Below are 23,785 nucleotides of genomic sequence, written 5' to 3' on the forward strand. Positions count from 1 at the left end.
GTTTTTCCTAGCCACCGTGCTTCTACACCTGCATTGCTTGCTGTTTGGGGTTTTAGGCTGGGTTTCTGTACAGCACTTTGAGATATCAGCTGATGTACGAAGGGCTATATAAATAAATTTGATTTGATTTGATTTGATTACTAGTGATTAGAGTGTAGGGGCGGCAGGGATACTAGTGGTTAGAGTGTAGGGGCGGCAGGTAGACTAGTGGTTAGAGTGTAGAGGAGGCAGGTAGCCTAGTGGTTAGAGTGTAGGGGCGGCAGGTAGCCTAGTGGTTAGAGTGTAGGGGGGGCAGGTAGCCTAGTGGTTAGAGTGTAGGGGGGGCAGGTAGACTAGTGGTTAGAGTGTAGGGGAGGCAGGTAGCCTAGTGGTTAGAGTGTAGGGGAGGCAGGGATACTAGTGGTTAGAGTGTAGGGGAGGCAGGTAGCCTAGTGGTTAGAGTGTAGAGGAGGTAGGTAGCCTAGTGGTTAGAGTGTAGAGGAGGCAGGTAGGCTAGTGGTTAGAGTGTAGAGGAGGTAGGTAGCCTAGTGGTTAGAGTGTAGGGGCGGCAGGTAGCCTAGTGGTTAGAGTGTAGGGGCGGCAGGTAGCCTAGTGGTTAGAGTGTAGGGGGGGCAGGTAGCCTAGTGGTTAGAGTGTAGGGGCGGCAGGTAGCCTAGTGGTTAGAGTGTAGGGGGGGCAGGTAGACTAGTGGTTAGAGTGTAGGGGAGGCAGGTAGCCTAGTGGTTAGAGTGTAGGGGAGGCAGGGATACTAGTGGTTAGAGTGTAGGGGAGGCAGGTAGCCTAGTGGTTAGAGTGTAGAGGAGGTAGGTAGCCTAGTGGTTAGAGTGTAGAGGAGGCAGGTAGCCTAGTGGTTAGAGTGTAGAGGAGGTAGGTAGCCTAGTGGTTAGAGTGTAGGGGCGGCAGGTAGCCTAGTGGTTAGAGTGTTGGGGCGGCAGGTAGTCTAGTGGTTAGAGTGTAGGGGCGGCAGGTAGCCTAGTGGTTAGAGTGTAGGGGCGGCAGGTAGCCTAGTGGTTAGAGTGTAGGGGCGGCAGGTAGCCTAGTGGTTAGAGTGTAGGGGAGGCAGGTAGCCTAGTGGTTAGAGTGTAGGGGCGGCAGTGTGGAGACCACATCAACATAACTATCTACCTGATAGGCAGTGTGGAGACCACATCAACATAACTACTGTAGCTACCTGATAGGCAGTGTGGGGACTACAACAACATAACTAGCTACCTGATAGGCAGTGTGGAGACCACATCAACATAACTATCTACCTGATAGGCAGTGTGGAGACCACATCAACATAACTATCTACCTGATAGGCAGTGTGGAGACCACAACAACAAAAGACGCTGCGTTTGTAACCAAGCGGGAGGTGGGAATTTGTAAATACCAGTTAGATGCATTCAAGTGCTTTGAACTCGTTGAGAAACGCTGATTAGCTATTGGCCAACATTTTCTTAGTAGGTGACAGAGGTCAGCATGTGGGAGGAGCTCCAGATGAAAGAGGAGTTTCCCCACTTTGATTTTATATAACAAGTCAGTTCAGAACAAGTTCTTATTATGGCCTAGGAACAGTGGGTTAACTGGTCTAGGAACAGTGGGTTAACTGGCCTAGGAACAGTGGGTTAACTGGTCTAGGAACAGTGGGTTAACTGGTCTAGGAACAGTGGGTTAACTGGTCTAGGAACAGTGGGTTAACTGGTCTAGGAACAGTGGGTTAACTGGTCTAGGAACAGTGGGTTAACTGGTCTAGGAACAGTGGGTTAACTGGTCTAGGAACAGTGGGTTAACTGGTCTAGGAACAGTGGGTTAACTGGTCTAGGAACAGTGGGTTAACTGGTCTAGGAACAGTGGGTTAACTGGTCTAGGAACAGTGGGTTAACTGGTCTAGGAACAGTGGAACAGTGGGTTAACTGGCCTAGGAACAGTGGGTTAACTGGTCTAGGAACAGTGGGTTAACTGGCCCTAGGAACAGTGGGTTAACTGGTCTAGGAACAGTGGGTTAACTGGTCTAGGAACAGTGGGTTAATGGTCTAGGAACAGTGGGTTAACTGGTCTAGGAACAGTGGGTTAACTGGTCTAGGAACAGTGGGTTAACTGGTCTAGGAACAGTGGGTTAACTGGTCTAGGAACAGTGGGTTAACTGGTCTAGGAACAGTGGGTTAACTGGTCTAGGAACAGTGGGTTAACTGGTCTAGGAACAGTGGGTTAACTGGTCTAGGAACAGTGGGTTAACTGGTCTAGGAACAGTGGGTTAACTGGCCTAGGAACAGTGGGTTAACTGGCCTAGGAACAGTGGGTTAACTGGTCTAGGAACAGTGGGTTAACTGGTCTAGGAACAGTGGGTTAACTGGTCTAGGAACAGTGGGTTAACTGGTCTAGGAACAGTGGGTTAACTGGTCTAGGAACAGTGGGTTAACTGGTCTAGGAACAGTGGGTTAACTGGTCTAGGAACAGTGGGTTAACTGGTCTAGGAACAGTGGGTTAACTGGTCTAGGAACAGTGGGTTAACTGGTCTAGGAACAGTGGGTTAACTGGTCTAGGAACAGTGGGTTAACTGTAGGGTTACTGGTCTAGGAACAGTGGGTTAACTGGTCTAGGAACAGTGGGTTAACTGGTCTAGGAACAGTGGAACAGTGGGTTAACTGGCCTAGGAACAGTGGGTTAACTGGCCTAGGAACAGTGGGTTAACTGGTCTAGGAACAGTGGGTTAACTGGTCTAGGAACAGTGGGTTAACTGGTCTAGGATCAGTGGGTTAACTGGTCTAGGAACAGTGGGTTAACTGGTCTAGGAACAGTGGGTTAACTGGTCTAGGAACAGTGGGTTAACTGGTCTAGGAACAGTGGAACAGTGGGTTAACTGGCCTAGGAACAGTGGGTTAACTGGCCTAGGAACAGTGGGTTAACTGGTCTAGGAACAGTGGGTTAACTGGTCTAGGAACAGTGGGTTAACTGGTCTAGGAACAGTGGAACAGTGGGTTAACTGGTCTAGGATCAGTGGAACAGTGGGTTAACTGGTCTAGGAACAGTGGGTTAACTGGTCTAGGATCAGTGGAACAGTGGGTTAACTGGTCTAGGAACAGTGGAACAGTGGGTTAACTGGTCTAGGAACAGTGGGTTAACTGGTCTAGGAACAGTGGGTTAACTGGTCTAGGAACAGTGGGTTAACTGGCCTAGGAACAGTGGGTTAACTGGTCTAGGAACAGTGGGTTAACTGGCCTAGGAACAGTGGAACAATGGGTTAACTGGTCTAGGATCAGTGGAACAGTGGGTTAACTGGTCTAGGAACAGTGGAACAGTGGGTTAACTGGTCTAGGAACAGTGGGTTAACTGGTCTAGGAACAGTGGGTTAATTACACACAGACAGGAGACTCTCTCAGGGTTAGGGAGCATTACACACAGACAGGAGACTCTCTCAGGGTTAGGGAGCATTACACACAGACAGACAGGAGACTCTCTCTGGGTAAGAGAGCATTACATACAGACAGGAGACTCTCTCTGGGTTAGAGAGCAATACATACAGACAGGAGACTCTCTCTGGGTTAGGGAGCATCACACACAGACAGGAGACTCTCTCTGGGTTAGGGAGCATTACACACAGACAGGAGACTCTCTCAGGGTTAGGGAGCATTACACACAGACAGGAGACTCTCTCAGGGTTAGGGAGCATTACACACAGACAGGAGACTCTCAGGGTTAGGGAGCATTACACACAGACAGGAGACTCTCAGGGTTAGGGAGCATTACACACAGACAGGAGACTCTCTCAGGGTTAGGGAGCATTACACACAGACAGACAGGAGACTCTCTCAGGGTTAGAGAGCATTACACACAGACACTTGACAGTTTGCACCATTCACTCTCTGATAACTGTTGGTGAGAATCAGAAGTCTTCCTTCCCAGGCCAGACAGCGTGATATTTCTGGTTTGTGATCAGACGAGTAGGTGTGTTTGAGACAGGTAGGGAGACAGGGAGGGAGACAGGTAGGTAGACAGGAAGGGAGACAGGTAGGGAGACAGGTAGGGAGATAGGAAGGGAGACAGGTAGGGAGAAATGGAGGGAGACAGGTAGGGAGACAGGAAGGGAGAAATGGAGGGAGACAGGTAGGGAGACAGGTAGGGAGAAATGGAGGGAGACAGGTAGGGAGACAGGAAGGGAGACAGGTAGGGAGAAATGGAGGGAGACAGGTAGGGAGACAGGTAGGGAGACAGGCAGGGAGACAGGTAGGGAGACAGGTAGGGAGACAGGGAGATAGACAGGTAGGGAGAAATAGAGGGAGACAGGTAGGGAGACAGACAGCGAGACAGGTAGGGAGACAGGTAGGGAGACAGGCAGGGAGACAGGTAGTTAGACAGGAAGGGAGACAGGTAGGGAGAAATGGAGGGAGACAGGTAGGGAGACAGGTGGTTAGACGGGCAGGGAGACAGGGAGGAAGACAGGTAGGGAGACAGGGAGATAGACAGGTAGGGAGAAATAGAGGGAGACAGGTAGGGAGACAGACAGCGAGACAGGTAGGGAGACAGGTAGGGAGACAGGCAGGGAGACAGGTAGTTAGACAGGTAGGGAGAAATGGAGGGAGACAGGAAGGGAGACAGGTAGGGAGACAGGTAGGGAGACAGGCAGGGAGACAGGTAGTTAGACAGGCAGGGAGACAGGGAGGAAGACAGGCAGGGAGACAGGGAGATAGACAGGTAGGGAGACAGACAGGTAGGGAGACAGACAGGGAGGAAGACAGGTAGGGAGACAGGGAGATAGACAGGTAGGGAGACAGACAGGGAGACAGACAGGTAGGGAGACAGGGAGATAGACAGATAGGGAGACAGACAGGGAGGGAGACAGGTAGGGAGAAATGGGGGGAGACAGGTAGGGAGACAGACAGCGAGACAGGTAGGGAGACAGACAGGTAGAGAGACAGGTAGGGAGACAGACAGGGAGGGAGACAGGCAGGGAGACAGGGAGATAGACAGGTAGGGAGACAGACAGGGAGACAGACAGGGAGACAGACAGGGAGGGAGACAGGTAGGGAGACAGGGAGATAGACGGGTAGGGAGACAGGGAGATAGACATGTAGGGAGACAGACAGGGAGGGAGACAGGGAGATAGACAGGTAGGGAGACAGGGAGATAGACAGGTAGGGAGACAGACAGGGAGGGAGACAGGGAGATAGACAGGTAGGGAGACAGGGAGATAGACAGGTAGGGAGACAGACAGGAAGGGAGACAGGTAGGGAGACAGACAGGGAGGGAGACAGGTAGGGAGACAGACAGGGAGGGAAACAGGGAGACAGACAGGGAGATAGACAGGTAGGGAGACAGGTAGGGAGACAGACAGGGAGGGAGACAGGTAGTTAGACAGGTAGGGAGACAGGGAGACAGACAGGTAGGGAGACAGACAGGGAGATAGACAGGGAGGGAGATAGATAGGTAGGGAGAGTGTGAAGGAGAAAGCGCCAACAGGCTTGATCACATTGTCAAGAAGTATAGCCTAGTTATTCCTAGTAGTGTAACTGCTGTGTAGACCAGCATACCTCTGCCTGTCTACAGCCCAAACCTGTTTTAACCTCAGTACTCAGATATATGTGGAATGTAGCTGATAAACCACTGGCCTTAAAAGGGGCAATCTGTTGTTCGAACGATAATAAACACAGAAATGTGACCACTCTCAAATGAATGGACAGAGCTATGAATACAAGGACTCACCATCCACAAGGACTGACCATACACAAGGACTGTCCATCCATAAGGACTGTCCATCCACAAGGACTCACCATCCACGAGGACTGTCCAACCATAAGGACTGACCATACACAAGGACTGACCATCCACAAGGACTGACCATACACAAGGACTGACGATACACAAGGACTCACCATCCATAAGGACTGTCCATCCACAAGGACTGTCCATCCATAAGGGTTGTCCATCCACAAGGGCTGTCCATCCATAAGGACTGTCCATCCACAAGGGCTATCCATCCATAAGGACTGTCCATCCACAAGGGTTGTCCATCCATAAGGGTTGTCCATCCACAAGGGTTGTCCATCCATAAGGACTGACCATACATGTTATCAACATTCTAGTTTTAACTGTGTTTTTGAGAATATACAGTGTTTGTTTACATTTAATTTGTTTACAAACAAAGGACTAAGTGTTCTAACCGGGTGTGACAGTGGAACTAAGCTCATGAGGTAGTTTATTAGTTTTGATTCTTCAACAAACAATGACTATATACTGTATATCATCCACTTAGAAATATCACAAATGGATGTATCAATCCCAGATTGCCCCTTGAAAGGAGTCTCTTCTCATCAGAATGAATAGGGGCCTGGGGGGGGAGCCACAGAACAGAATGGATACATCAGGGAAGGAACCACAACAAAGGGTCCAGTTGTACTCTCCTTCTTCCTCTGAACCGAGTTTACTCAATTCAATCCACATCGCAGAAGTTCAGCTTTACGGCGGTGATTGAAATGATAAGGCCACGTTCCAGGTTATTTAGCGGAGAGACTCGGTAAACGCTGAATATGCAACTCTTCAGCTTTACAGATTGAATGGAGTCAACAGTATCATTGTAGCCAGACTCAACCCAGTGAGCAAAATAGGTTGAAAGGACATATTTTCAACCAGTTTTGCTCACTGGGAAGAGTTGTTGTTGGCCCTTTCTGCTAAGTAGAATGGTGAACTTGGTAAAAAAAACATGTAAATGCAGTGGTTTTCAGAATCAAACGCTGTTAAAAAATGTCAAACTATATTGAATAGGACTGTGTCTGAATGGGACAGTCAACGGAACCAGTTAGGGAATGAATGAACGGCTGAACGGACAGGAAGTAAACCCTGTCTAGGTTCCGTCTGACTTTGTTGACATTGTTCAGGATCTTAACCTGTTTATCCAGGTGTTCATTGACCACCATGATGAGATAGTGATGAGATAGGAATGGCACCCTATTTCCTACATAGTGCACTACTTTCAACCAGGAATGGCACCCTATTCCCTACGTAGTGCACTACTTTCAACCAGGAATGGCACCCTATTCCCTACGTAGTGCACTACTTTCAACCAGGAATGGCACCCTATTCCCTACGTAGTGCACTACTTTCAACCAGGAATGGCACCCTATTCCCTACGTAGTGCACTACTTTCAACCAGGAATGGCACCCTATTCCCTACGTAGTGCACTACTTTCAACCAGGAATGGCACCCTATTCCCTACGTAGTGCACTACTTTCAACCAGGAATGGCACCCTATTCCCTACGTAGTGCACTACTTTCAACCAGGAATGGCACCCTATTCCCTACGTAGTGCACTACTTTCAACCAGGAATGGCACCCTATTCCCTATGTAGTGCACTACTTTCAACCAGGAATGGCACCCTATTCCCTACGTAGTGCACTATTTTAACCTGATTCCTATGGGCCCTGGTCAAAAGAAGTGGGGGTCACAGGGCTCAGGCAAAAAGTAGTGACTCATTGCTGGCCTTCTGATTGGTGCAGAGTTACTGAGAGGAATATATGGCTTTATGGTTCTGTAATTCATCCCTGTGTCACCACTACAGAAGAAGTGTGCATTCTAATGAATCGTGAAGGATAACCTCACCTTATGACATATGTTTACACAGGTTTAAGGACCCACCTGACCATCATGAGTTGGTCTATGCAGGTTTAAGGACCCACCTGACCATCATGAGTTGGTCTATGCAGGTTAAGGACCCATCTGACCAACATGATAGGTCTATGCAGGTTAAGGACCCACCTGACCATCATGATAGGTCTATGCAGGTTTAAGGACCCACCTGACCATCATGAGTCGGTCTATGCAGGTTAAGGACCCATCTGACCAACATGATAGGTCTATGCAGGTTAAGGACCCACCTGACCATCATGATAGGTCTATGCAGGTTAAGGACCCTCCTGACCAACATGATAGGTCTATGCAGGTTAAGGACCCACCTGACCAACATGATAGGTCTATGCAGGTTAAGGACCCACCTGACCATCATGATAGGTCTATGCAGGTTAAGGACACACCAGACCATCATGAGTCGGTCTGTGCAGGTTAAGGACCCACCTGACCATCATGATAGGTCTATGCAGGTTAAGGACACACCAGACCATCATGAGTCGGTCTGTGCAGGTTAAGGACCCACCTGACCATCATGATAGGTCTATGCAGGTTAAGGACACACCAGACCATCATGAGTCGGGCTGTGCAGGTTAAGGACCCACCTGACCATCATGAGTCGGTCTTTTCAAATGAGCTCTATTCTATCAAAAAAAATCTTATTGGAATCACATTTTTATAGACGGTGTATTTTCCAAATTGCACACCATACACCACAAAAGTAACCGGTTGTAAAGTCCCGCCCCGTTCATCTGTCTATCACTTCGATTTTTTTCTCTCCAATCGAACACCTTCAATTTCACCTTTTATACTTGCAGACATTGACCAATGGATTAGGACAGGGAGGGACGTCCGTTGCTATGGGCGAGTGGACTGGCAGGTGAAACTGGACTGTGAACAGCAGGAGGAACAGGAGGAGCAGCAGCAGTAGCAGGAGCAGCAGGAGTAACAGCAGCAGCAGGAGTAACAGCAGGAGCAGGAGTAACAGCAGGAGCAGGAGTAACAGCAGGAGGAGGATAGAGTTCATTTCCAACACTTCTCTGGGAATTTAAATCGTCCCAAGTTCGAGAGATTTGAAATTGACGGACTTTTGGATCGGGGCCCTGATCACAGGTAAGGAGAGAGAGAGAGAGACAAATGAGGGGATTTTGAAATGATAGCTACTTATTAACGCTTTCGTCGGGTGCGCTTACTATGAAAAATATATGTTTTGACTGGGGTTCATTGCTCGTAACGCTAGCTAGCTATCCAGCAAATGCTAACTAGGTAACTAGCTAGCTGTGGTATTTAATGAACCGAATGAGCTACACGCTAACACAGACGGGTGAGTTATACTATTAACTAGCAGTCGGTCGAACTATATATTTAATGTCGCTTTTACCAGCTAATAAGGCCAATTTAACGTCCTGTGGAAAAGTGTTATAACGACTCTAGAAGCTAGCTAGCTAACGTCGGCTAACTAGCGGTAAGCGTTACCTGGCTAGCTAGTTAACGCTAGCCAGGTAAGCGTTAACTAGCTGTACGGCTCGGTTCTAACCGACGTTATCGCCTTTTCTAAGGACCTCGTTAGAAAAAAAAACGTAGCTAGTTATCTGGCTACTGTCCCGAGTAACTAGCTAGTTAAGTGATGTTTTCTACACAACGTTAGCTATCACTTGATGTTTTGAGGTAGTTAAAAAAAAAAGAAAGTGAAATGTATAACATAATATGGCCTCAAACCTTAACTACCGTAGAGATATTGTAACGTTAGTTCCCAAAGGAGTCTTGAATAACGTTCGTTAATAACTAGCTAACTCTGTTCTCAATTAGATCATTAACTCTACCTAAAGTAAGTTAGATAACCTGTCAGTTAACAGGGTTGAAGTGGTTTTTTTTTTTCTTCACGGTAATGGTTGGTGTTCTGCTTTTTAGTTGTTTTCAAATATGGACCTCTTATTAGACACTTTACTGACAATGTAGGTAGGAGTTTTTTCAAGTAGAGTCACCTGAATGGGTAGTTCAGCAGGTAGTCTGGGACCAGTCTGGGTCTGGGACCAGTCATTGGTGTTCTCAAAATGCCATAGATTAAGTGTTTGACAGCAACAAAAAAAAGTGGATTATAAGCATAATGGATGGTGCGAACCTGTATGGTACCTCAATATAAGACATTAAGTAAGACCTGCCACTGGTCAACCTGTATGGTACCTCAATATAAGACATTAAGTAAGACCTGCCACTGGTCAACCTGTATGGTACCTCAATATAAGACATTAAGTAAGACCTGCCACTGGTCAACCTGTATGGTACCTCAATATAAGACATTAAGTAAGACCTGCCACTGGTCAACCTGTATGGTACCTCAATATAAGACATTAAGTAAGACCTGCGACTAGTCAACCTGTATGGTACCTGCTCACAGATCACTGCACCTGTACGTAGCTCATCTGTAAATAGCCCATCCAACTACCTCATCCCCATACTGTTATTTATGTAATTTATTTTGCTCATTTGCACCCCCAGTATCTCTACTTGCACAAGCATCTTCTGCACATCTACCATTCCAGTGTTTAATTGCTATATTGTAATTATCTCGCCACTATGGCCTATTTATTGCCTTACCTCCCTTATCCTACCTCATTTGCACACATTGTATATAGTCAATAATACAATAGAAAAGGTCTGTTTGTTTATTCCATGTGTAACTCTGTTGTTTGTAGCACTGCTTTGCTTTATCTTGGCCAGGTCGCAGTTGTAAATGAGAACTTGTTCTCAACTTGCCTACCCGGTTAAATAAAATAAAAACTGATAGTAAGTTCTTAAGACCTGCGACTCGCCGCTGCCCCACAGAGATTTGATGAATATTGAGGAAAAAACAAATATATGAATCTCAAACGCTGCTTTTCATTGCTGACCTGCAGAGGTCACTAATGGACATTGTGTTAAAAGCTCAGAGTAATTAATCGTTTTTCAGCACAATGTGGTGAATTCCCCAGAGGCTTCAGAAAGCCTCGGTTTCCCATCACTAATAGTGTTGGAGTTGATTTTCCAACACCCGGCTAGCTGACATACACTTTCCTCGATGCCAAGTAGAGGTGGCCGGGTGTGCACAATATGGTCTTGCCTGTAACTCGAGTCCTCTGGGCAAGACCAGGGAAGAACTGCCCAGGGAAGAACCCATCCCCTCTTCTATTGGCTCCTAACCGATAGGAGAACTAACATGCTGACTACACCGCTCGCGTGCACTGCAGAATAAATTTAGACATGCATGTTATTCAATTATTGCACCCACATCTGCATTGTCAAGGACTAAAATAGAAGTCAGTTCTATTTCTGAAGCAGATCACGCTGTAAGTCCTGCCTCTCCCATCTTCTCATTGGTTTATAGAAGCAGATACCCACGTGCTGTCTCCTCATTGGTTATACCCATGTGTGTGACTGAAAGACGAACGGAGGTCAGTGGTGGTTATACAACTTTATGAAAATCACCATGTAAATCCAAAGAAGAAAAAGCCCTGGAAGGTGGAGAGATGACTAGAAATGATTTGGTTGACTGTTTTTATGTGTGGATTAATTGTCAGAGTAGAGGACCTTGTGCATTTCAGGTAAAATAACAACTCTACGTTTATATCCCAGGACAAATTAGCTAGAAACAGCAAGCTAGCTTAATAGGACAAATTAGCTAGAAACAGCAAGCTAGCTTAATAGGACAAATTAGCTAGAAACAGCAAGCTAGCTTAATAGGACAAATTAGCTAGAAACTGCAAGCTATCTTTTTAATAGGACAAATTAGCTAGCAACTGCAAGGTAGCTAAATTGGAAAAAACGGTTAGCAACTGCAAGCTAGCTAAATAGGACAAATTAGCTAGCAACTGCAAGCTAGCTAAATAGGACAAAGTAGCTAGCAACTGCAAGCTAGCTAAATAGGACAAAGTAGCTAGCAACTGCTAGCTAAATTCCCATAAATGTTTAATGCTTTTCGACCTGTCCCCAAATTAATATAATTGGTTCAGAGTTTGTTTTGTTATTTTAACCTGTGTGTCTTGATCGCGTTTGGTGTGGGACGAAATCAATTTGCACATGATTGCGGGTGGCCTGGTTTGGGTACGGTGTAGCGGGTTAGGAGAACCAACGTAGTGGGTTAGGAGAATGACATTTAAGGTTAGGAAAAGGGTTAAGCTTAGCTAAAATCTGACAAGGATGTAGTCAAGAGAAGAGGTGGTAGGGTTTCCCTGGACTCCTCTTCACTGGTTTTGGACAGGATGTGGGTCACAGTCAGACTCTTCTCGGCGGCCAGGGAGTGAAACTCAACACTTGGCCGACATGCATAATATCCCATTTTAGTCATCGTCAGATTGTCTCACGATCCCAACAGCCCCTGTTCTGTTGACACTTCAAATCCGTCCTCGTTGAGATTCTCAGTGTTATTCACGTCAAATACAATAGCGAGGAATGTGATCAGACTGACACACACACACACAGCCACTTATCTACCTCCTGACTCCCTGGAAACATTTCCCACAGAGATTAGGTTATGGGATGGTGTCTGAATAACTGTCAACATTCACCATGAAGTCTTTCTAGAACCCATCATGGCTGTTTCCTATTCTTCTTCTCCTATTCTTCTAGCTGATTTTTCTGTGAATGCAGTTTGATTGCCCACTAGTAAAACGAACATGGGCTGTTGATTGGTTTGTGTGTTTCTATTAGGGAAAGGAAATGACCAAAACAAATGTGTGTTGTCATTAGTATCCTCTAACCTCATGACGCCTATTGATTGATTGGTTAGTCTGTTGTCATTAGTATCCTCTAACCTCATGACGCCTATTGATTGATTGGTCTGTCATTAGTATCCTCTAACCTCATGACTCCTATTGATTGATTGGTCTGTCATTAGTATCCTCTAACCTCATGACGCCTATTGATTGATTGGTTAATCTGTTGTCATTAGTATCCTCTAACCTCATGACTCCTATTGATTGATTGGTCTGTCATTAGTATCCTCTAACCTCATGACTCCTATTGATTGATTAGTCTGTTGTCATTAGTATCCTCTAACCTCATGACGCCTATTGATTGATTAGTCTGTTGTCATTAGTATCCTCTAACGTCATGACTCCTATTGATTGATTGGTCTGTCATTAGTATCCTCTAACCTCATGACTCCTATTGATTTTGCTGCTGAAATCATCCAGTTTGTTGTTGTTGGTCAATATGATGTTCTCGTTCGCAGCAATGAAGGCCCTCTGCTCTCTCCTGGCGCTCCCTTTTTTGGCTGGGCTTTTTCAGAGCAACGACAAACTTGATATCACCGTCTTTGTGCATGTTTGGAGCTCCTCCGGAGGATGACTGTGACAAGGCTTTGTATCAACAACAACAAAAACCCTTGGCTATGACCGAGGAGCAAGGATGACCGAGGAGCAAGGATGACCGAGGAGCAAGGATGACCGAGGAGCAAGGATGTCGGCCCGGTACTAAGTCTGTGACTGCGTCTCTACGTAGTGAACTACTTTTAACCAGGCCCTGGTCAAAAGTAGTGCACTGAATAGGGTGCTGGTCTATAGTAGTGTACTAAATAGGGAATAGGGTGCTGGTCTATAGTAGTGTACTAAATAGGGAATAGGGTGCTGGTCTATAGTAGTGTACTGAATAGGGTGCTGATCTATAGTAGTGTACTAAATAGGGAATAGGGTGCTGGTCTATAGTAGTGTACTGAATAGGGTGCTGGTCTATAGTAGTGTACTAAATAGGGAATAGGGTGCTGGTCTATAGTAGTGTACTGAATAGGGAATAGGGTGCTATTTGGAACTGCTAAATCCCATTTTGAAAGTAAATGTTCCCGCGTTTGTCGGAGACGGCATTCACGGAAAACGTTGCACATGTCGGCTTAATCGTAAGTTACCGTTACATTTCTAGCGCGAACTCTGATACGCTTCAGCCATGCGGATTGAATAGAGCCCTTAGCTGATGCTAGGTCGGTGTGTTTTTGTGTTGGGCCTCTGGAGGCCTTCTCCTCACCTAGCAACCATCCGTCCATGTGACTGACTGATCAGTGATACAGTACCTGGCGACAGACAAGCAACCTGTGGCTAGCAGGCTGTGGCTAGCAGGCTGTGGCAAGCCACCTGTGGCTAGCAGGCCGTGGCAAAGCCACCTGTGGCTAGCAGGCCGTGGCAAAGCCACCTGTGGCTAGCAGGCCGTGGCAAAGCCACCTGTGGCTAGCAGGCCGTGGCAAAGCCACCTGTGGCTAGCAGGCCGTGGCAAAGCCACCTGTGGCTAGCAGGCCGTGGCAAAGCCACCTGTGGCTAGCAGGCCGTGGCAAAGCCACCTGTGGCTAGCAGGCCGTGGCAAAGCCACCTGTGGCTAGCAGGCCGTGGCAAAGCCACCTGTGGCTAGCAGGCCGTGGCAAAGCCACCTGTGGCTTGCAGGCCGTGGCAAAGCCACCTGTGGCTTGCAGGCCGTGGCAAAGCCACCTGTGGCTTGCAGGCCGTGGCAAAGCCACCTGTGGCTAGCAGGCCGTGGCAAAGCCACCTGTGGCTAGCAGGCCGTGGCAAAGCCACCTGTGGCTAGCAGGCCGTGGCTAGCAGGCCGTGGCAAGGCCGGCTGTGGCTAGCAGGCCGTGGCAAGGCCGGCTGTGCGTACTAGCCGGCTGTACTATGACTGCATTCAGAGTTGATGGTTTATTTAATCACTCCAGTCTGATAACCAGGGAGTAGCACAGCAGTGGGATTCGTCCTTCTGCTGTTCTGATTGGTTCACTCCAATCATTCAGTCCGTGACCTGGTAAACAGATTCATCCTGCTGGTGTTCTGATTGGTTCACTCCAATCATTCAGTCCGTGACCTGGTAAACAGATTCATCCTGCTGGTGTTCTGATTGGTTCACTCCAATCATTCAGTCCGTGACCTGGTAAAAAGATTCGTCCTGCTGTTCTGCTGTTGTGGGACAAGATGATAATTTTTCCATGTAAAATGTTCCATCCTAAAATTAGGAATGTGCGATGGCTTTGATTTCTTGTCAACCAGATGGAGAAGGGTTCGGGAATACATGAAAAATACAACGTTGAAGTAGAGACTCCTGACAACTGATATCAACACTTAGCGAAGGCAGATATAAGGATCCTGAACTAAATTAGAAGTTTTAAGAAACATTGCAAAGTGCCTTGACGTTCCGTTAACAACAGCTCACGTATCGTGACACGCGGCTCGGGCCGGCCGTGTCTGGTCTGTCTCTGTCTGAACAAAATCATGAAATTCACAATGACGCTTTTTCTTTTCTTTTTTTTTTCTCCTTCTTCACCCAGACAATTGACAGGAGATTGACAGGAGCCAAATTGTATTTATTGGCTTTTCAACAACCACAACAAAAAACGGACAAAAGCTGGCTAATGGAAAACCCTAGTGCTGACCCAGTTTTCAGCACAACTACCTCCATAATGGGTTTTCTGAAATCAAAGAACTAGTTTTGACGTTCTTCAGTTCCCGCTTTGCTCAGGTTGCTGCGCTCATGTGTTACCATGGTGACACACTTATACTTGTCTGTTTTTATGATGAGAATCATCATTCACACAATTTTAGACTTCTCAAATCAAATATAATCAGTGTGTCATCACTCTGTCTCCAACTGGCTCAATAGACCTCTGAATCACATCATTTGGAAAGGGCTGTCTGTCCTATATAGAAATATGGACTATAATTCAGCTCTCTCCACTGGGCTGTCCTGTCTGGAGGGAGAAGGGGCCCCCTCCACTGGGCTGTCCTGTCTGGAGGGAGAAGGGCCCCCTCCACTGTGCTGTACTGTCTGGAGGGAGAAGGGCCCCTCCACTGGGCTGTCCTGTCTGGAGGGAGAAGGGCCCCTCCACTGGGCTGTACTGTCTGGAGGGAGAAGGGCCCCCTCCACTGGGCTGTCCTGTCTGGAGGGAGAAGGGCCCCTCCACTGGGCTGTCCTGTCTGGAGGGAGAAGGGCCCCTCCACTGGGCTGTACTGTCTGGAGGGAGAAGGGCCCCCTCCACTGGGCTGTCCTGTCTGGAGGGAGAAGGGCCCCCTCCACTGGGCTGTACTGTCTGGAGGGAGCGGGGCCCCCTCCACTGGGCTGTCCTGTCTGGAGGGAGCGGGGCCCCTCCGCTGGGCTGTACTGTCTGGAGGGAGCGGGGCCCCTCCACTGGGCTGTACTGTCTGGAGGGAGAAGGGCCCCCTCCACTGGGCTGTACTGTCTGGGGCCCCTCCACTGGGCTGTACTGTCTGGAGGGAGAAGGGCCCCCTCCACTGGGCTGTACTGTCTGGAGGGAGAAGGGCCCCTCCACTGGGCTGTACTGTCTGGAGGGAGAAGGGCCCCTCCACTGGGCTGTACTGTCTGGAGGGAGAAGGGCCCCTCCACTGGGCTGTACTGTCTGGAGGGAGAAGGGCCCCCTCCACTGGGCTGTCCTGTCTGGAGGGAGAAGGGCCCCCTCCACTGGGCTGTACTGTCTGGAGGGAGCGGGGCCCCTCCACTGGGCTGTACTGTCTGGGGCCCCTCCTCTGGGCTGTACTGTCTGGAGGGAGCGGGCCCCCTCCGCTGGGCTGTACTGTACTGTCTGGAGGGAGCGGGGCCCCTCCGCTGGGCTGTACTGTCTGGGGCCCCTCCTCTGGGCTGTACTGTCTGGAGGGAGCGGGCCCCCTCCGCTGGGCTGTACTGTACTGTCTGGAGGGAGCGGGGCCCCTCCGCTGGGCTGTACTGTACTGTCTGGAGGGAGCGGGGCCCCTCCGCTGGGCTGTACTGTCTGGAGGGAGCGGGGCCCCTCCGCTGGGCTGTACTGTCTGGAGGGAGCGGGGCCCCTCCGCTGGGCTGTACTGTCTGGAGGGAGCGGGGCCCCTCCGCTGGGCTGTACTGTCTGGAGGGAGCGGGGCCCCTCCTCTGGGCTGTACTGTCTGGAGGGAGCGGGCCCCCTCCGCTGGGCTGTACTGTCTGGAGGGAGAAGGGCCCCTCCACTGGGCTGTACTGTCTGGAGGGAGAAGGGCCCCCTCCACTGGGCTGTCCTGTCTGGAGGGAGAAGGGCCCCCTCCACTGGGCTGTACTGTCTGGAGGGAGCGGGGCCCCTCCACTGGGCTGTACTGTCTGGGGCCCCTCCTCTGGGCTGTACTGTCTGGAGGGAGCGGGCCCCCTCCGCTGGGCTGTACTGTACTGTCTGGAGGGAGCGGGGCCCCTCCGCTGGGCTGTACTGTACTGTCTGGAGGGAGCGGGGCCCCTCCGCTGGGCTGTACTGTACTGTCTGGAGGGAGCGGGGCCCCTCCGCTGGGCTGTACTGTCTGGAGGGAGCGGGGCCCCTCCGCTGGGCTGTACTGTCTGGAGGGAGCGGGGCCCCTCCGCTGGGCTGTACTGTCTGGAGGGAGCGGGGCCCCTCCACTGGGCTGTACTGTCTGGAGGGAGCGGGGCCCCTCCGCTGGGCTGTACTGTCTGGAGGGAGCGGGGCCCCTCCGCTGGGCTGTACTGTCTGGAGGGAGAAGGGCCCCTCCACTGGGCTTTCCTGTCTGGAGGGAGAAGGGCCTCTCCACTGGGCTGTACTGTCTGGAGGGAGAAGGGCCCCCTCCACTGGGCTGTACTGTCTGGGGCCCCTCCACTGGGCTGTACTGTCTGGAGGGAGAAGGGCCCCCTCCACTGGGCTTTCCTGTCTGGAGGGAGAAGGGCCTCTCCACTGGGCTGTACTGTCTGGAGGGAGAAGGGCCTCTCCACTGGGCTGTACTGTCTGGAGGGAGAAGGGCCCCCTCCACTGGGCTTTCCTGTCTGGAGGGAGAAGGGCCCCTCCACTGGGCTGTACTGTCTGGAGGGAGAAGGGCCCCTCCACTGGGCTGTACTGTCTGGAGGGAGCGGGGCCCCTCCGCTGGGCTGTACTGTCTGGAGGGAGCGGGGCCCCTCCGCTGGGCTGTACTGTCTGGAGGGAGCAGGGCCCCCTCCGCTGGGCTGTACTGTCTGGAGGGAGCGGGGCCCCTCCGCTGGGCTGTACTGTCTGGAGGGAGAAGGGCCCCCTCCACTGGGCTTTCCTGTCTGGAGGGAGAAGGGCCTCTCCACTGGGCTGTACTGTCTGGAGGGAGAAGGGCCCCTCCACTGGGCTGTACTGTCTGGAGGGAGAAGGGCCCCTCCACTGGGCTGTACTGTCTGGAGGGAGAAGGGCCCCTCCACTGGGCTGTACTGTCTGGAGGGAGCGGGGCCCCTCCACTGGGCTGTACTGTCTGGAGGGAGAAGGGCCCCTCCACTGGGCTGTACTGTCTGGAGGGAGCGGGGCCCCTCCGCTGGGCTGTACTGTCTGGAGGGAGCGGGGCCCCTCCACTGGGTTGTACTGTCTGGAGGGAGCGGGGCCCCTCCGCTGGGCTGTACTGTCTGGAGGGAGAAGGGCCCCTCCACTGGGCTTTCCTGTCTGGAGGGAGAAGGGCCTCTCCACTGGGCTGTACTGTCTGGAGGGAGAAGGGCCCCCTCCACTGGGCTGTACTGTCTGGAGGGAGAAGGGCCCCTCCACTGGGCTTTCCTGTCTGGAGGGAGAAGGGCCTCTCCACTGGGCTGTACTGTCTGGAGGGAGAAGGGCCCCTCCACTGGGCTGTACTGTCTGGAGGGAGAAGGGCCCCTCCACTGGGCTGTACTGTCTGGAGGGAGAAGGGCCCCTCCACTGGGCTGTACTGTCTGGAGGGAGCAGGGCCCCCTCCGCTGGGCTGTACTGTCTGGAGGGAGCAGGGCCCCCTCCACTGGGCTGTACTGTCTGGAGGGAGCGGGGCCCCTCCACTGGGCTGTACTGTCTGGAGGGAGCGGGGCCCCTCCGCTGGGCTGTACTGTCTGGAGGGAGAAGGGCCCCTCCACTGGGCTTTCCTGTCTGGAGGGAGAAGGGCCTCTCCACTGGGCTGTACTGTCTGGAGGGAGAAGGGCCCCCTCCACTGGGCTGTACTGTCTGGAGGGAGAAGGGCCCCCTCCACTGGGCTTTCCTGTCTGGAGGGAGAAGGGCCTCTCCACTGGGCTGTACTGTCTGGAGGGAGAAGGGCCCCTCCACTGGGCTGTACTGTCTGGAGGGAGAAGGGCCCCTCCACTGGGCTGTACTGTCTGGAGGGAGAAGGGCCCCTCCACTGGGCTGTACTGTCTGGAGGGAGAAGGGCCCCTCCACTGGGCTGTACTGTCTGGAGGGAGAAGGGCCCCTCCACTGGGCTGTACTGTCTGGAGGGAGCAGGGCCCCCTCCGCTGGGCTGTACTGTCTGGAGGGAGCAGGGCCCCCTCCGCTGGGCTGTACTGTCTGGAGGGAGCAGGGCCCCCTCCGCTGGGCTGTACTGTCTGGAGGGAGCGGGGCCCCTCCGCTGGGCTGTACTGTCTGGAGGGAGCAGGGCCCCTCCGCTGGGCTGTACTGTCTGGAGGGAGCAGGGCCCCCTCCGCTGGGCTGTACTGTCTGGAGGGAGCGGGGCCCCTCCGCTGGGCTGTACTGTCTGGAGGGAGCGGGGCCCCTCCGCTGGGCTGTACTGTCTGGAGGGAGAAGGGCCCCCTCCGCTGGGCTGTACTGTCTGGAGGGAGCGGGGCCCCTCCGCTGGGCTGTACTGTCTGGAGGGAGCGGGGCCCCTCCGCTGGGCTGTACTGTCTGGAGGGAGCGGGGCCCCTCCGCTGGGCTGTACTGTCTGGAGGGAGCGGGGCCCCTCCGCTGGGCTGTACTGTCTGGAGGGAGCGGGGCCCCTCCGCTGGGCTGTACTGTCTGGAGGGAGCGGGGCCCCTCCGCTGGGCTGTACTGTCTGGAGGGAGCGGGGCCCCCTCCGCTGGGCTGTACTGTCTGGAGGGAGCGGGGCCCCTCCGCTGGGCTGTACTGTCTGGAGGGAGCGGGGCCCCTCCACTGGGCTGTACTGTCTGGAGGGAGCGGGGCCCCTCCGCTGGGCTGTACTGTCTGGAGGGAGCGGGGCCCCTCCGCTGGGCTGTACTGTCTGGAGGGAGCAGGGCCCTCTGCCTTATCAATTCTCTCCAAGCTCAAGGACTGATAGGGAGGAATTACTTGTGTGTGATTCGGTAACATTGTAGTTGGAGGAATGAATTGCAGGCTTGTACTTTACCCTGTGTAGGTCACAGAGGGACAAAGGTCGTCCCTGATACCTGACGTGAAACCTGTCATAGCTGATACCTGATGTGTGTGTACCTGTCATAGCTGGTGTGTGTGTGTACCTGTCATAGCTGGTGTGTGTGTGTGTGTGTGTGTGTGTGTGTGTGTACCTGTCATAGCTGGTGTGTGTGTGTGTGTGTGTGTGTGTGTGTACCTGTCATAGCTGGTACCTGATGTGATACCTGTCATAGCTGGTACCTGATGTGATACCTGTCATAGCTGATACCTGATGTGTGTGTACCTGTCATAGCTGATACCTGATGTGTGTGTACCTGTCATAGCTGATACCTGATGTGTGTGTACCTGTCATAGCTGATACCTGATGTGTGTGTACCTGTCATAGCTGGTGTGTGTGTGTGTGTACCTGTCATAGCTGGTGTGTGTGTGTGTGTGTGTGTGTGTACCTGTCATAGCTGGTACCTGGTGTGTGTGTACCTGTCATAGCTGATGTGTGTGTGTGTGTGTGTGTGTGTGTGTGTGTGTGTGTGTGTGTGTGTGTACCTGTCATAGCTGATACCTGGTGTGCGTGCGTGCACCTGTCATAGCTGGTGTGTGTGTGTGTACCTGTCATAGCTGATACCTGGTGTGTGTGTGTGTGTACCTGTCATAGCTGATACCTGGTGTGTGTGTGTGTACCTGTCATAGCTAATACCTGGTGTGTGTGTGTGTGTGTGTGTGTGTGTGTGTGTGTGTGTGTGTACCTGTCATAGCTGATACCTGGTGTGTGTGTACCTGTCATAGCTGATACCTGGTGTGTGTGTGTGTGTGTGTGTGCGCGTGCACCTGTCATAGCTGGTGTGTGTGTGTACCTGTCATAGCTGATACCTGTGTGCGTGCACCTGTCATAGCTGGTGTGTGTGTGTGTGTGTGTGTGTACCTATCATAGCTGATACCTGGTGTGTGTGCACCCGTCATAGCTGGTGTGTGTGTACCTGTCATAGCTGGTGTGTGTGTGTGTGTACCTGTCATAGCTGGTGTGTGTGTGTGTGTGTGTGTACCTGTCATAGCTGATACCTAGTGTCCGTGCGTGCACCTGTCTTAGCTGGTGTGTGTGTGTACCTGTCATAGCTGGTGTGTGTGTGTGTGTGTGTGTGTGTGTACCTGTCATAGCTGGTACCTGATGTGTGTGTGTGTGTGTGTGTGTGTGTGTGTACCTGTCATAGCTGGTACCTGGTGTGTGCGTGTGCACCTGTCATAGCTGGTGTGTGTGTACCTGTCATAGCTGATACCTGTGTGCGTGCACCTGTCATAGCTGGTGTGTGTGTACCTATCATAGCTGAAACCTGGTGTGTGTGTGTGTGTGTGTGCACCCGTCATAGCTGGTGTGTGTGTACCTGTCATAGCTGGTGTGTGTGTGTGTGTGTGTACCTGTCATAGCTGGTGTGTGTGTACCTATCATAGCTGATACCTGGTGTGTGTGTGCACCCGTCATAGCTGGTGTGTGTGTACCTGTCATAGCTGGTGTGTGTGTGTGTGCGTGCGTGCACCTGTCATAGCTGGTGTGTGTGTGTACCTGTCATAGCTGGTGTGTGTGTACCTGTCATAGCTGATACCTGGTGTGTGTGTGTGTGCGTGTGCAACTGTCATAGCTGGTGTGTGTGTACCTGTCATAGCTGATATCCGGTGTGTGTACCTGTCATAGGCTAAACAGAACCACCTGTGTGTTGTCTGGTCCTGGTGGTGCCTGGGTTCTGCTGCAGTCACCACCACGAGCCTGCACGTTGCCGTGGCTCTTGTTCCCTGGTAACGGCAGCGGTTGCTGGGTGACTTGGTGACGAGAGCATTTTGACCCAGTGTTCAGAATGATGCCCAGATATATGGAGAGATCTTGGTGTTCTCTCCAGCGCGCGCGCACACACACCAGGGTTTCCATTAGGAAAATGCGGCACCGGACATTTTTGACCGGCAGCGTTTTAATTTACCGGACCCATAAGGCATTGGGTGAGTAACCTGATTTGGGCGTCCACCCAGAATAACCTGATTAGGGCGTCCACCCAGAATAACCTGATTAGGGCGTCCACCCAGAATAACCTGATTAGGGCGTCCACCCAGAGTGCTCAGAATAACAGAATTTAGATTTTAGGTTATGGTCATTCATCTTAACCGAACATGCGACTCCCGTAATGAAGCAGACAATAAAACCCCCATCCTCAACCTGGAGCTCAACATGATGACATGGTGGGAGGGACACCTCCATCCTCAACCTGGAGCTCAACATGATAACATGGTGGGAGGGACACCTCCATCCTCAACCTGGAGCTCAACATGATGACATGGTGGGAGGGACACCTCCATCCTCAACCTGGAGCTCAACATGATGACATGGTGGGAGGGACACCTCCATCCTCAACCTGGAGCTCAACATGATAGGGTGTGGATGGTGCGGCTGGCTTCCGGGTTGGATGCGCGCTGTGTTAAGAAGCAGTGCGGTTGGGTTGTGTATCAGAGGACGCATGACTTTCAACCTTCGTCTCTCCCGACCAACTAAACAATTGGATACCACTAAATTGGGGAGAAAAAAAACCAATTCGAAATAATAATTTCAGGTTGTAACACAACAAAATGTAAAATAAGTCAAGGGTACAGTGCCTTTCTGAAGGCACTGTATTGTGATCCAAACCACCAACACAGTCGAAGAGGCCACCCCCCCCCCCCCCCCCAGCGTGACGCAGCGTGTGGCTGGTTTCTCTGTCCTGTTGACGCAGCCGGTGTCTGGTTTCTCTGTCTTGTTGACGCAGCCGGTGTCTGGTTTCTCTGTCTTGTTGACGCAGCCGGTGTCTGGTTTCTCTGTCTTGTTGACGCAGCCGGTGTCTGGTTTCTCTCTCTTGTTAACGCAGCCGGTGTCTGGTTTCTCTGTCCTGTTGACGCAGCCGCTGTCTGGTTTCTCTGTCTTGTTGACGCAGCCGGTGTCTGGTTTCTCTGTCTTGTTGACGCAGCCGGTGTCTGGTTTCTCTGTCTTGTTGACGCAGCCGGTGTCTGGTTTCTCTGTCTTGTTGACGCAGCCGGTGTCTGGTTTCTCTGTCTTGTTGACGCAGCCGGTGTCTGGTTTCTCTGTCCTGTTGACGCAGCTGGTGTCTGGTTTCTCTGTCCTGTTGACGCAGCCGGTGTCTGGTTTCTCTGTCCTGTTGACGCAGCCGGTGTCTGGTTTCTCTGTCTTGTTGACGCAGCCGGTGTCTGGTTTCTCTGTCTTGTTGACGCAGCCGGTGTCTGGTTTCTCTGTCCTGTTGACGCAGCCGGTGTCTGGTTTCTCTGTCCTGTTAATGTTGACGCAGCCGGTGTCTGGTTTCTCTGTCTTGTTGACGCAGCCGGTGTCTGGTTTCTCTGTCCTGTTGACGCATCCGGTGTCTGGTTTCTCTGTCTTGTTGACGCAGCCGGTGTCTGGTTTCTCTGTCTTGTTGACGCAGCCGGTGTCTGGTTTCTCTGTCCTGTTAATGTTGACGCGAATAATAGTTATACATGTGCTTTATGAGTGGTGACTGACCCCGGGGGCGCTTTGCATTTCCTGCACTCAATTGTAGTGGTGGAGAAAGTACCCAATGGTCATACTTGAGTAAAAGTAAAGATACCTCAAGTGAAATGACTCAAGTGAAAGTAAAAGTCACCCGGTAAAATACTACTTGAGTAAAAGTCACCCAGTAAAATACTACTTGAAAGAGAAGTGTAAAAGTATTTGGTTTTAAATATATTAGTATCAAAAGTAAAAGTATAAATCATTTCAAATTCCTTATAAATCAAACGGATAGCAAGGAGCACGCTAAGAATCAAACTCTCCTGTCATGATTTAATCTGGTAAAAGGCCTGTTTTCAGTAGTTTACATTATGTCTCTCCTGTCATGATTTAATCTGGTAAAAGGCCTGTTTTCAGTAGTTTACCTTATGTCTCTCCTGTCATGATTTAATCTGGTAAAAGGCCTGTTTTCAGTAGTTCAGGCTACATTATGTCTCTCCTGTCATGATGTAATCTGGTAAAAGGCCTGTTTTCAGTAGTTTACATTATGTCTCTCCTGTCATGATTTAATCTGGTAAAAGGCCTGTTTTCAGTAGTTCAGGCTACATTATGTCTCTCCTGTCATGATGTAATCTGGTAAAAGGCCTGTTTTCAGTAGTTCAGGCTACA

General features: G+C 51.1%; 1 protein-coding gene across 1 annotated transcript in view; it reads left to right on the forward strand.

Moving 5' to 3' along the window:
- The first annotated feature begins 8,389 nt into the window (after positions 1-8,389).
- The window catches only part of numb (NUMB endocytic adaptor protein), a 60,566-nt gene continuing 45,170 nt past the window's right edge, over positions 8,390-23,785 (forward strand). The window contains exon 1 of the mRNA XM_031787656.1: positions 8,390-8,714. The gene's annotated coding sequence lies outside the window, so the exon portion shown is untranslated. The remainder of the gene's footprint in view (positions 8,715-23,785) is intronic.

This window comes from Oncorhynchus kisutch, linkage group LG14, assembly GCF_002021735.2.
Source record: "Oncorhynchus kisutch isolate 150728-3 linkage group LG14, Okis_V2, whole genome shotgun sequence".
Lineage (NCBI taxonomy): Eukaryota > Metazoa > Chordata > Actinopteri > Salmoniformes > Salmonidae > Oncorhynchus > Oncorhynchus kisutch.